This window comes from Sinocyclocheilus grahami, unplaced genomic scaffold (assembly GCF_001515645.1).
Source record: "Sinocyclocheilus grahami isolate Dianchi unplaced genomic scaffold, SAMN03320097.WGS_v1.1 scaffold65.1, whole genome shotgun sequence".
In the NCBI taxonomy this organism is placed as follows: domain Eukaryota; kingdom Metazoa; phylum Chordata; class Actinopteri; order Cypriniformes; family Cyprinidae; genus Sinocyclocheilus; species Sinocyclocheilus grahami.
In genome coordinates, this window is record NW_015505244.1 from 1,377,447 (window position 1) to 1,392,358 (window position 14,912).

Sequence of the window (14,912 nt, forward strand, 5' to 3'; positions counted from 1 at the left end):
ATTATATGGAAAAAGCTTTTGAAAAAGCATCATGCTCAAGTGTGGCTTGACCCAAATTGTAGCTTTTCCAGACACACACTCTGCATGTGTGCCCTAACGTGTGTGAGAGCTGGTACAAAAGAGTGACAATGTGAGTGATGGTCTTCTCTCACTAATTATTAAACGCTGGCGAGACTCCAGGCCTCTCCTGAGCTCCGGCTTTAATGTGTGTGGCCCGGCACGCACACAGAATCATGGCTCTAGCTTGCTGTCAGTACGAGTGACAGCTAATGAATTCAAAATTGGCATTTCTCTCACCAAATCCGTCCCTCCTTCGGTCTTTCTGTTCTCAGCCCCCTTGTATCTGTCTAACGCACTCACTTCCTGCTGTAGATCCCAATCTGGCTGCATTGTAGACCGGCTTTTGTTAACAAAGGGGTCCTGTCAGTTTGCAAATCGTTTCTTTATGAGAAAGTGTGTGTATACATGTTTTTGTGGCTGAACCCCTGCCGGCATTTGTTCTAAGCTAGTCGCTAAGCTACATTAAGTAACAGCTCAAAATGGAGGTGGAAAGACATGTGAAATGTTATATAAGCTTCTGACTTTCACATTATGCCTCTGTCCACCCACCACCAGCCCATCAGACAGAACAACCTAACTCAATCACACCTGGGAAAAAGGCCCATATGGGACCTCTCCATATCACACACGCACAACAAACACACATCTAAATTGGAACATACTGGACCATACATTTCTAAAGTTTTTATATACAGCTAATTACTATAAACAAATGGAAGCCCATTGTTTGTAACAAGAAAAAAAAATCATGCTTTAAATAATAATTGTGTCATACAAGGTCAATACACTAATTATGAGACAAACTATGACAATTCAAAAGCTTTTGTTTTTGTCATGATTTTTATATCATAGGTTTTACCTTTTAACTTAGAGATTTCATTTTCTTCTGGGGACAAATTTTTTTCTACTTTATATTTATTAAATCAATTAGGGATGCAACCATACGATAAGCCAATAATTATTATGATCAATAACCGCTGATATTACAGTTCTATACTATTTTGTGTAAATAAACTAAAAAATAAAACACTAGAAAACTAAAATCAAGTGTTTTAAATGTTACAAGTGAATTCAGGCATAAAAACATTAGAATTTACTGTATTAAAAATGCTATTCTTAAATATGCTTCATTTTGAAATTTGCTAAAGATTATATTTAATAGTGTCAATAAATTATTAGTGTTTAAAATATTAAATTACAAAATAGGTAATCTAATTTTAATAATTTAATATTGAAATCCCTAACCTTATGTATGAGCAGCAGTAATAAAAAAAAACAACCCTCCATTACGGTATGCCAAATTTTTTCAAGCACTTGATATTTTAAGAGCAAGGGGAGGTTTGACAGCCTTTAAAGAAAGACAGCACAATGCACATGTCTTCATTACCATGTAGTTAGATTTAACATGAAAATAGACACAAACAGAGGATTGTATTTGTCTCACTGGTGACAGTTTAAAGACTATTGGATTTACCATATGCCTAATGTGCTAAAAGACAACCAGAGGGAACTAAGATAAGTCGCCCAATTACAGGTGGACAATAGCACAGCTGGAATCCTGGCTCTCTACAGCCAAATTAAAAGCATTTGCACACACACTTGAACATGTATGAGCATGCATTTCGAGTAGCCTGTATGTGACTAAACTAGTAAGTGAACCTCATTTAATAATTTAATATTGAAATCCCTAACCTTATGTATGAGCAGCAGTAATAAAAAAAAACAACCCTCCATTACGGTATGCCAAATTTTTTCAAGCACTTGATATTTTAAGAGCAAGGGGAGGTTTGACAGCCTTTAAAGAAAGACAGCACAACGCACATGTCTTCATTACCATGTAGTTAGATTTAACATGAAAATAGACACAAACAGAGGATTGTATTTGTCTCACTGGTGACAGTTTAAAGACTATTGGATTTACCATATGCCTAATGTGCTAAAAGACAACCAGAGGGAACTAAGATAAGTCGCCCAATTACAGGTGGACAATAGCACAGCTGGAATCCTGGCTCTCTACAGCCAAATTAAAAGCATTTGCACACACACTTGAACATGTATGAGCATGCATTTCGAGTAGCCTGTATGTGACTAAACTAGTAAGTGAACCTCAGCTGGTTAGTTTTGAGACCCACATGTCAAGTTGTGATGCTTCACTAGAGTCGGTTCTTCATAAAGTGTCCTGTGGTGAACTTATACTGTAAATCTGTGCCGTTGGGAGATGGGACAATGATCGTTCGTTACCGTTATCTGCAGCAGCAGTGCTGTGCAAATTCTGATAATTATGCTAGTCTCTCCCGATCCCCTGGAAAAACTGTCAATGGCTATAAATAAAGTCAGTTTGATGCCCCTGAAATGCACCTTCATGACCGCACCACCCCTGTCCCATTATCTGTCCCACTTTACCCTCTATCTATTGTGTGATAAAAAGTGGAGCGAGTTGGAACTACTTTCCTTTTGTGACTACTATATGAAGCTCCTAAAACAATGCATTTAAAGTGATTCATTGGTAGCTGAGTGGAGAGGAGAATTTAAGGGCCCATTTATCTCTACGGCCTCAAGGTCTCCTCTGACAAACCACATTGACTGCAAGTTCTGGTTAACATATGCCCTTGGTTTTACTACCAGCACAATGATCATGTTCAAGAGTTTGCTGTAGTGCATTTTTTTCATTATTTATTGACCCAACAACATATGATGCTGGTTATCATTTGGCCACTGCAAGACCAGAAAGGATCAATTGGAGATGACAATGTGTGTTGTGCTGACAAAGAGAATGAAATGAGATGCTGTCAAACGCAATTTAGCTCCCAGTGGACCGCACCACAGACTGTTCCTCGCACTGCAGTTCTCAATTAACCACCTTTGTAGGTCAGTTTAGTCTCCGCTACTGAAGCATACAGATTTGCATTAGAATTGGCTCAGGTAATTATCATCTGGGACTAATGCTACAGGATTCTGGGATGGAAATCATCAGCAAGTTATCACTTGGAGGAAGCACAGAAAAGCGGAAAGTTTAAGCATTGCAAAAAGTATACAACAGTATACCATGGTACTTTGATGTATAACATAGAACTGAATTATCATCATATTAATTTACTATATCATCACATTTACATGGTATTCCAATATACTTAAAGGAATAATTCACCCAGAAATGAAAATTTGCTGAGAAATGTACTAATTCTCAGGCCATCCAAGATGTTGATGAGTTTGTTTCTTCAACAGAATAGATTTGGAGAAATTTACTGTAGCATTACATCACATGCTCACCAATGGATCCTCTGCAGTGAATGGGTGCCATCAGAATGAGAGTCCAGACAAGTAATATAAGTAATCCACAAGTTCCGTGTTTGTAATAAACCCATCACCAAGGCATTTTTAACTTCAAAACTTTGTTTCCAGCTAAAATACCAGTCTACTATCCATAATATTGCTTTCTCTAGTGAAAAAGTTGTCTTGTCTTAATCAGGAGATAAATATGCACAGATCAAGTATTATTTACAAATGAAAGCAGTCCAAAACAGTTCTAAACAAATATGTTGATGGCTTTTTATGTGAGAGGACATGGGGGATGGACTTTTTCACTGGAGAAAAAAGTCCATCCCGTGTTGGATTATGGACTGTTATTTTTGCCAGAAGTGACTGTTTAAAGTTAAAACACCTTAATGATGAATTTGTTTATAACAAACATGACGTTTTTATCAACTGTTTGAACTCTCATTCTGACGGCACCCATTCACTGCAGAGGATCCACTGGTGAGCAAGTGATGTAATGCTAAATCACTCAAAATCAGTTTTAATGAAGAAACAAACGCATCATGCATCTTGGATGGCCTGAGGGTGAGTACATTTTCAGCTAATTTTAAACAAAACTTTTAAACTATTCTTAATCCCTCGTTTCCCCTTTTTCTTATCTTGCTCAAAACATAAAATTAATAACACATAATTTCAACATTTTCTTATTGCAACCTATTTCTACTCTTGCAAAGCATGCTGGGGACTGGTAATCCCCTTCATGGATAAATAAAAAAAATTAATCGCCCTCCCCCAAATGTGATTTTGAGGGGGCCCCCAGATTCTGTGCAACGGGCCCAGAATTCCTAGCGAAGCAACTGGATGTAGTTTATGATAAGCACAGACTCAAAGTGTTTTATCTTTTCTTTAGTCTATGATTCATGTTTGATATTTTGAGCTGATTTTAAAACATTGTTTTCATTTGGCAACCAGGCGCATGTTTCTGCATGAGTTTGTTGTGTTGGGAATGACTTAAAAGTCTAGAGTGTGATCCTCAGTCATTCAGTGTAGGAAGGCCATTTTTTTTGTGTGTGTGGTAATGTAAGATAGCTACTTAGTGTAGATTGTAAAAGCTGTGAACTGTATTCTAGCCCTGAGCTGTAACAAAAATGTCAGTTGTACAAAAAAACTGCTTTTTTGTATTCTTTCCCATACATGTCAAATAATTAACATTTATTTTTCGAGTCTTTCTGGGCCAGTTACATTTTAAGACAGCCTTTTCCAACATTTCCTTCTGAATATTGTCATATTTATAGGCAATAGGTGCTCTATTAATAAAAAGAGTGACACGTTCTTCACCCTTGGTCCTCATTACCGATGCTAACCCTCATTCTGTCAATACATCTCACCTTCAGAATGTAGAGCACCTCTGTCACAGAGCATGTGAATGCGTGTAAGGACCAAAGAAAAAAGGAAAAAATAGTGTGTACGCATATGAATGAAGCAGCAAACACATCTTTAAGCAGCTCTGACGAGGTCCTGGCACAGTTTTCACACCAGTCGCAAGTCAACAAATCAGTCCTCATTCTTTACAGGGAACAGAGCGAATCCAAAACTCAAGTAATTACCATGAAATCACATTCAAAGTTTTAATAATGCTGTGTTAATTACTCCCACATTCATCACTCACCATGATGAGCCTGCCATTTCTCTGACAGGAATAGTTTTTAAGCATCCTTTACTCAAGTACAACATACTCTACTAGCTTGGTCACACTCGTAATCTGTTTATATAAAGGTTTATGCTAAAAAAATGATGTTCTATGCTCAGTCTGTTGAATTTAATTCGGAATTATTTTATTTAAAATTACTTATTTTTACTCTCTCTCTCTCTCTCTCTCTATATATATATATTTACATCATATTTAATACCTTAACTTTTATTCTAAAATATGGAAAATAGAATTTAATGGTATAGTTGTGTCCAAACTTTCGACTGGCAGTGTACAATGAAATTCATTTTGGCTCCCAAAGTAAAACTGATCTACCTATCTGTCAGGATAAATATTCATGGACAGGATAGCTATGAATAAGCAGTTGCAAGTTATTTGAGGAGGTCAAAGGGTTTCATATGTTTTAGTATCTTCAGGCTTTCCATACTGATATTTTATTTCATTCCACGTCAGCATATTTCATTTATAAATAGCAATATAATAAAATCTACTTTCTATTAAACATTTTGTTTCAAAACCTTAGCAACAGTAAAAAGGCTGAGCATAGGTTTAGCCCTTCTAGACAGACCACCCTGAATCTGGACCCATCTGTTATAGTGTATTAGTTTGTCAAAGTCTATCTGCTCTGTGGTTTACAGGGCACTGCTGGTTTATAGAGAACCGGGACATAGTAAAAATAAAAAGCGAGTTTTAGAGGGAGGGGATTGATGAAATGTGGAAGGAAATCAACAGAGAGCGATAAAACCTCTCTTTATCTCTCTGAGCAATGCTTGTTAACAGAAGTAGATAAGGACAATCAGGGTTTATAGTTAAATCAATAGATCAGCAGATCTGATCACAATCTATTTGCAGTAATTCAATGGATCAGAGCATATAAGCAAATATACTGACCTGCAATCTCAGTGTACCCAGTCATTCTTGTTATACAGTACCTGTTGAACAAATTAAAGAATTTGCAGAATTTGAATATTTTGTCATTTAAATAACTATTTCCATAAAGGAATATTTCAGACTTTTAGAAATAGGCTCTGGTAAGGTTCAGGCTCCTAAATTAATTATATAAAAAAGATGAAAATAAATAGCAAAATTTAGAAATAGAAGTAGAAACGTACAATGTAAAAAAAAAGACTTTGTTAAAGTTTGACAAGAAAATGTCAGTCTTTCTACTTTAAGGTTTCACATTTAGTTCAATGTGTTAAGTGATGTTTCTTTATAATTAATCGTAAAATTTGATAGCAATTTCTGAATGAAAATTGTTTCTACACCAAATTTTTCGAGTGTAGGGATGTTGATGTGAAGCTTCATTATAGCCATTTTGAATTATAGTTATTTCTTTTATAATTAGTTCTGTAAATTTATTACACAGTTGAATGTTAAAGTCAGTTAAAGTGAGACAAATCAGTTAATATCACAAAACTTCACAAAATTGAAATCCATTGATAAAATTATTTCATTTTTGTTTGTGACTTTTTCTGAAAAAATTATATCACTTCCTCGAAGACGAAAGTGTTATCACTAACAGAATGACCGAGGACACAAGAAAATTAGAAAATAAAGTTAGTTTTGTTTCAGTAAGATTTACCCTTAAACGTAAATAGAACTAATATGATATTTATTTTTTAATAGTTATTTTAGTATAATTGAAATACTATTATGGTTTTAATTAATATTTTGATGTAGTTTTAATTTTTGTTTTCTGTTTTCATTTAAGTTGTATTTAAAGTTTTATTAATTTTGTTGTGTTTTGTCATGTTATTTATCAAGATACACTAAATGAAAGTGAATTATTGACAACTAGAATTTTTTTTCTTTTCAGCTAACGTTTATTTTATTCCAAGCAACAAAAATTGTTTTTTCATGGTTTTAGTTTTAATAGCCCTGATTGTGAATTTCACATTATTATTCAGTATGTACACACGCACACATACACTCGCACACAGTCTTGCTCTAATTTTCACTGCTCCCTGTAGTCAATAAGTCTCTCCTGTCCCCCTCTCACCCCACCTCACTCTCGCTCCAGACGTGTTAAGAGATGGTTAATGATGATGGAGTTGAAAAGCTCTCTCCTCTTCTGTCCAGGTAATGGAATCTCAGAATTCCAGACAAGTAAAGGAAATCTTTCTGTAATACAGGCCTGCTATCGCAGCAGCCAAAGGTTACAGAGGTCAGAATGCCTGAGTGAACCATTCCAAGGATGAAATTGCTGTAGCATGAAAAGAAGATATTGCAGGTATTCAGAAAAGAAATGGTCGAAAGAGAGATTCACACTCAGCACTTATGTAAAGGTTTATTTCAGATGACATTAACGCAATGTGCCACATATACTGTATGGACATTAGTCAGAGTAGACGGCATATTTAATTTGACACAAATGAAAATGACACTGTGAGGAAGCGCTGTGCACAACTGAATTATATTCAGCCAAGGAATTATTTTTGAATGAAAATGAGAGAGAGCAGAAACCGGTAATGCAACAACAAGTTGAACAACATTCAAACGCACCCTTTTCCCACTATATTTCCGACAACTTCCAAACATGCACCTATGGCATTCATTTTAGATTCAGTTCATGCCTGTCCTCACAAGATTAAGGTAATGAGGTGAGCGTCAGGCTGTAGGCAGTTGAAGATTTGAGTCTGGCTATCAGACAGACTCCAAAACAGAACCAATAGCCTGACCTGCTCCAGCTCCAGTTGAGTAACCCCATATACATCACTCATTTAGAGCTTCAGGAACGAGGGCACATCCAACAATAGTGATGAATGAGGAAAACGTTCAGCCCTCCAACCACCAGGGAGACATTCATTAACTAGCAGATTATAATGTTATGACAGACGCAGTGTTTCCCCTAGGTTTACTGATTTTTTTTTTTCTGGACTCCTTTTTAATGGTTAAATTAAATTGTATTAATCAAAAAGCATGTCTAATTAATTAAAATCATGAAACAAACAATTTAACATCAATTTATTAAAAGTTTAATGATTGTTTTATTTTTTCCAACCTTATGTTTTATTGTCAACTAATTCTGTTTTAGCATGTCTAATTATTTGAAAGCATAAAAACAAGTTTCATTTATTCTTACAATAGCCTTATGATTTTTTGCTCAGAAATTCTGTGTTGTGTATTAAAAAAATTTTAAGGCATAAGAAGTTAATTTAATCTATCTTTTAAGTAATGAAAATTAAACAACTGTTATTTTTTGGGAAATAAAGGTAATTTAATATTACAATTAAAACATTGAAGAAATATTGTATGATTATTCCTCAAACAAAGTTTTAATAATTATAGCAGTAGTAGTAGCAGCCTGTTACCTACATTCTACTCAACAATAGTAATATATTTCTGCCGCAATGCCTTCAAGTTAAACCGAGTTTTTATTTTGACGGGTTGCTGTGAATAGCTTTACATTTCTGTGTGTATATGATATGAGGATAGTTTTACTCCAATGAAACTGTCAAAGTGACTCTCAGAGCAGTTCTGGAGATGTTCATGTATTTATGTCCTCATTTAGTGAGAAGGCAGACTCTAAAATCACTGCAAGAGTCAGGCACGCTTCAGTATGAGTGGTAAACAAAACCGCAAGTCTGCGCCATTCATTGACACAGAGACACGCAGAATTCATATTTAAATACGAATCGTTTTGCGGCTTAATATTTACAAACACTAGTGGGAGTGTGCTCACTTGTGTGTGTGTGTGTGCGCCCGCACATCGGGGGAACAGTGTTGCCAGATTGGAAATGTCCAAGTATATCAGAAGCTCAAAATTATCGTATTTGGAAGAAAATTACGCCACCCCCCTAATATAATGGCAGGGGAAACACTGTAGACACCCCCCTTTATTGTGGTTATTTTGGTTAACAAAACCATAACTAAAACCATAAGAAATGCATTTTTGTTACTTAAAATAAAATAAACTTTTTAAAATAAAATATAAAAAAACGTAAACTTATTTTATTTCAGGTAGTTGACAAAGCAATATGCCTAATTTTCATTTAACTTGATGTACTAAAATAACTAAAACAGTAATAAAAACTAGTAAAACTACATAGACATTTAAAAAATAAAAAATAAATAAATAAAATAAATACACTACAAAATTACTAAAACTAAAAAAAATAAATGGGAAAATATTAATAAAACAAAGTATCTCAGTAATAAAAACAACACTGCTTCATATACAATGAGTGAATGTCAATTTTAAGTGATTAAATGATAAAAAAACATTTCATTATTGAAAAATGTCAGATAAAATAAAAAATTAAATGATTTTATAAATTTTTAAGGGGATTATTTTCATTACTTAAAATAAAATAAACTTTTTAAAATAAAATATAAAAAAACGTAAAAAAAACGTTTTATTTCAGGTAGTTGACAAAGCAATATGCCTAATTTTCATTTAACTTGATGTACTAAAATAACTAAAACAGTAATAAAAACTAGTAAAACTACATAGACATTTAAAAAATAAAAAATAAATAAATAAAATAAATACACTACAAAATTACTAAAACTAAAAAAAATATAGAAAAAACAAATGGGAAAATATTAATAAAACAAAGTATCTCAGTAATAAAAACAACACTGCTTCATATACAATGAGTGAATGTCAATTTTAAGTGATTAAATGATAAAAAAACATTTCATTATTGAAAAATGTCAGATAAAATAAAAAATTAAATGATTTTATAAATTTTTAAGGGGATTATTTTCACTTTGGCAATGCATTGCCCATGCCAAATTAAAAATGGCAAATACTTTTTTCAAAGCTTTCCCTTTATGCTACCATAATAACTGTGACAAAATTAAACTCATTAGTTTAATTTCACACAGAGTAACTTTATTGATCCATAAGGGGAAACTCATGTTAGCACTCTATACAGTACTAAAGCATTTACCATGTCTAATGTATTCACAAGAATGCTGTGAAATTCAATGTTTCAGTTTTATTAACATTACCTAGAGAATTTCCTTTAGTTCGGCCAAATACCATCTTTTCCTAGTTCCTAAATCCCTTATTGACCCTCTTAAGCCTTAGTGAATCCTTTTCTATCTAAGCCCTTATGAATAACACAAATTCACCTGTTTTGCCAAATAAAAGTAGTGAGGGGATTATTTCAAACTCATTTTCTATTCAGATCAACTCCAGCCAAGATGAACAGAGTCCACTCTTTAAGACCTTTGCTCACTTCTCCAAGAACATAAATCATAAATTCCCACTATCGCTATACCAGGGGTAGGCAAGTTCGGTCCTAGAGAGCCGCAGTCCTGCAGAGTTCAGCTCCAACCCTAATCAAACACACCTGAACAAACTAATCAATGTCTTCAGGATTACTAAGGCTATAGGCAGGTGAGTTTTGTTTTCAGGGTTGGAGCTGAACTCTGCAGGACTACGGCTCTCTATGACCGAACTTGCCTACCCCTGCCCTATATAAACCTTTTGTCTTAAAAAACATGCAACTGCTGAAAAAAAGAGGAGAGGGAGAGAAAGTAAAGTATAGGACGAATGGTGGAGGACTTACTGTCCCATTTTTGCAAACACAAATGGGGCATTTCCTACAAAGCCTCAATATCAGCATTACCCATTCCACCACCCCACTGCTGTCTCACAGGAAATGTGTCCAACTTCACCTATATTTTAACTCTGCTATGTGGAATCCTAAGTGGCTATAAGTCTGCCACAGGACTTCTGGGATATTTCAAGACACTTGCCATGAATAGGTTACAAAATAGGGCCTGAAACTGTATTCAGTAAATGTATTTCAGAAGGTGGGCAATAGAAGGAGGTGATTAACCTTTTTTATTTTTATTATTATTTGTAATAAATTTTAGAGGTCTAGAGTTTTTATAACCATGATACCAAAATTTGCGATCTGTCTAAATACAGTAGTAAATAAAAACCTGATTTTGTTATTTTCATTTCTACCAATAAACATCAAAATTAGGGGGCCTTTGCACGACACAATTTTCAATTAAAAACAGAAAACTTTATGCGTTTTAGCTATTCATTTACACAACAATGGCGTTTTGGAGGCCTGAAAACACACTTTTGAAAATGGGTTTCATAGTGCATGTTTTCGAAAAACTACAAAAACGTAAATATGTGCGCACATGTATTACGTGTTCAGCCTATAGTTATGTGTGCAGGTGCGTTGTGTTTCTTTACAAAGTGACATCACCAATTACTGGCCTAGCATGCATAATACAAGGTTTTATTCATCTTTGTGGATCTGTGTGAATGGAGATCATCTATACTCGAAACTATTCAAAATCTTTTCAATTTTTAGTACATTGTGTAAACAACCTTAAACAACACACAAAAAATGTATACAATAAAACTGACAACAGAAAAGATAACAGGAAATTAAATTGGTTATAATTAGTAATACTAATGAATGAATAATTAATTATTCATTAATAACAAAAATGAAGGTTCTTTATTGGTATCAATGGTTCCATGAAGAATTATCAACCGGTGAAGTGGGAACTTAAGAAGTCTCTCTTTGATTTAGAATAACTGAATCTTCTCTGAGCCATCAATTTGACAAATATATGTAACATCATATGCCTTCATATATCATTCAGGACACAAGACATGTGGAGAGCCAGAAGACAGGATTTGCACTTAACCGAACTTTTAAGAAGAGCAGAAGGTCAAGTTTTCTCACAAGAAAAACCCTTCAGTTTTACTTCATAACCACATTGCTTTTGAAGTAATTCTGACAAGGAGCACAACTGACATTCAACTAAAATAAAAATTCATATTATACAGTATAGCAAGATTATAAATTGAGAGACAGTCTATTTTAACACGCCAAGAGATCATGGATACTTGAAAAATCAAGTAGGCTAGATGCACAAGGAAATTCTAATATATTGAGACTCGGCTGGAAAGAAATTGTAATACTCTCACCCCCTCTTCATTTATACATTGCTCATACTTGAATGACCCTTAAAAGGCCAACATTTATTCAGGAAATATAACCTTGGGTCTCAACAAAGCCATAGAGAATCCATTGCAATCAAGCAGTAAATCTAAAAAGAAATTGTGTAGGTCATTTCAAACACTCCTGCTATATTAAATGGGTCACAAAATTATAAAAACGATTAAAAAATATCAAAAGGTACAAGTAGACAAGGTTCATAAGAGGCAAAAAGTCTTGAAGTATTGCTTCAGTGATCTAAAAAGAGCTAATTACGCAAAGCTTAAAAGCTGAATGTCAAGTTTATGATTAATAGGGGAGACCGGGGCTAGTTGTCACACTTTTTCTTCAGCGAATACTTCTCTATTATTGAAAGTCAATTTCAAAGTCTTGGCTACCTTTTTCCTTGAACATTTCCACTGTCGTTGCTTAAAAAAAACATTACATATTTCTGTAATTGACTTTTGACTCAAAACCTCAGAGTTACGGAGATAAAGCCCTTGTGACGAGTGGAAGCTGGTTTGGGATAAAAGTGAAGTGAAAATCAAGTGCAGGGACTAGCAGTGGAAAGTCATCCAGCAGTTCAAACCCTTTCTTTTATTAATGATCTCTCCTGGTTCTGCGGAAAAGGTAATTGGCTAAAATGTGGGGAGGAACTCACCTGCTGGGAAAGAGTCTCTTTGCAGCTTTTAAATGGAAATGCTTCTTGCTGTCCCTATACAAGCACACACATTTGAGTTAACACTCAAAAGTGAACGCTGATTTCCCCATATATACAGTGGGGTTAAAAAAGCTGGGATCACAGTGAAAATGTAAGTACATATTATAGTTACATTAATAAAACTTTCAAAAATTCATATTAATGCTAACAATATAATTAGCAAGTGAACCCTCCCCCACCCCCACATGCTCAAGGCTGATTTATTTGATCAAAAATACAGTAAAAAAAAAACAATATTGTGAAATATTATTACAATAACTGTTTTCTATTTCAAAATATTTTAAAATATAATTTATTGCTGAAAGGGCAAAGCTGAATTCCAGCAGCCATTATTTCAGTCTTTAGTGTCACATGATCCTTCAGAAATCATTCTAATATGCTGATTTAGTGCTCAATTGTTAATAGTTATTGTTGGTGATCAATTATTATTAACAATGGTTCTTATTGGTGAAATTGTGTTGAAAACTGTTTGTGCTGCATTTTGCTGTTTTGGTCATATGATGTGATTTAAATTTTTCTTACGAGTGTTACAAGCTCTTGGTGCATAAAGAAGATCTGTAAAGTTGCAAAGACTAAAGTCTCAAATCCAAAGAGATATTCTTTATAAAAGTTAAGAGTCAGCCACGCCTACCTAAAACGGCTGGTTCTAACTCGCCCCCACATATCTACATCAGAATGTGGGAAGATTTGCATAACCCCGCCCAAATGTTCACGCAAAGAAAGAAGGCGTAACTTTGATTCTTGCTGTTGCCACCGCTGCTATGTTGTGGAGTCACTGTGTGTTTGTTGTGAAAGAGAAACTACTTTGTTCGGCCTTCCAAAAGAGGACACAACTAGAAATCAGTGGTTAAGTTGTATTTACAACACTGTTCCAGAACAGTTCAACCCAAATATTCAGATGTGTGCTGCGGATGTTATGGAGGATGGATGAGGACTGTTTCCTGAACCAGTAGCCTACAATGCGTCTGTGGCACAAAGGCTGTTTCTATAAAGTTGGGCAGTTCCAACTTTGCACGTAGTCTGGTGCTTCTGACTCAGTCTTTAAGTACGTTTTTTATATTTAAATAATTTGCCACTGGTGATTCAAACGCGAGTTTTGAGCAGTGTAGAGTAGCACTTGTTGTTTGTCATTTCTCCGATCACAAATGCAGACATGGTTTTATGTTTACGCGGCGCGATACGCAACGCAATGCGTAAAAAGTCAGTATAAGTCATTATAATCAGTAATTATGTCCCCACTGGATGCAACAAATGCCTCGTTTGTAATGCGTTTTATTGGTTTTGTCTTGTCTAGTGATGTCCGGATCGCCAATGAATCGAACCAGTTCACCAAATCGAACTGAATAGTTTGAAACGGTTCGCGTCTCCAGTACGCACTAATCCACAAATTACTTAAGTTAATCGGTTTATAAACATGCCTGATATTCCCTCTGACGCGAAATAAACCAATATCCCGAGTTATTCAGTTACTCCTAACAGTACATTGACTGAACTGCTAAAAGAGAACTGATGATGGGATGTGCACGAGCAGAGCAGCTGGACTGAGTCTCGTCCTGCTGGGAGACGGCATCACAATATGGTAAGGGGCGTAACATTTCTGTCACACGCTTGAGGCATTCGGCCAATCACAACGCACTGGATAGTTGGCCAATCAGAGCACACCTCGCTCTTTTAGACCGATGAGCTTTGTAAAAATGTACGTGTTTCAGAAAGGCGGGGCATAGAGGAGAAACAATAATGTTCAGTATGTGGAAAATGTGTTTTTTTAACCTTAAACCGCATAAACATTTCATTACACCAAATACACAAAATAATGTTCCTTTTAGCAGCATCATATGACCCCTTTAATGTTTCCTAGGTAACTTGATTTTCAGGATGCTTTGATGAATAGAAAGTTAAAAAGAACATTTTTAACTGCATTTATTTGAAATAAAAATATTTCATAACAATATATATGTCTTTACTGTCACTTTTGATCAGTTGAAATCATTCTTGCTGAATAAAAGTATTAATTTCATTTTTTTTAAATCTTACTTTAAAAACTTTTGATTCATAGTGCATCCCAATTTCCACAAAAATAAGCAAAAACTGTTTTCAACATTGATGATAATAAATGTTTTCTGAGCACCAAATATACTAGAATATATCTATAAAGCATATTAGAATGATTTCTGAAAAATCACGTGACACCGAAGACTAATGGCTGCTGAAACATTCAGCTTCAGCACCAGTGGATTTTTTTTTT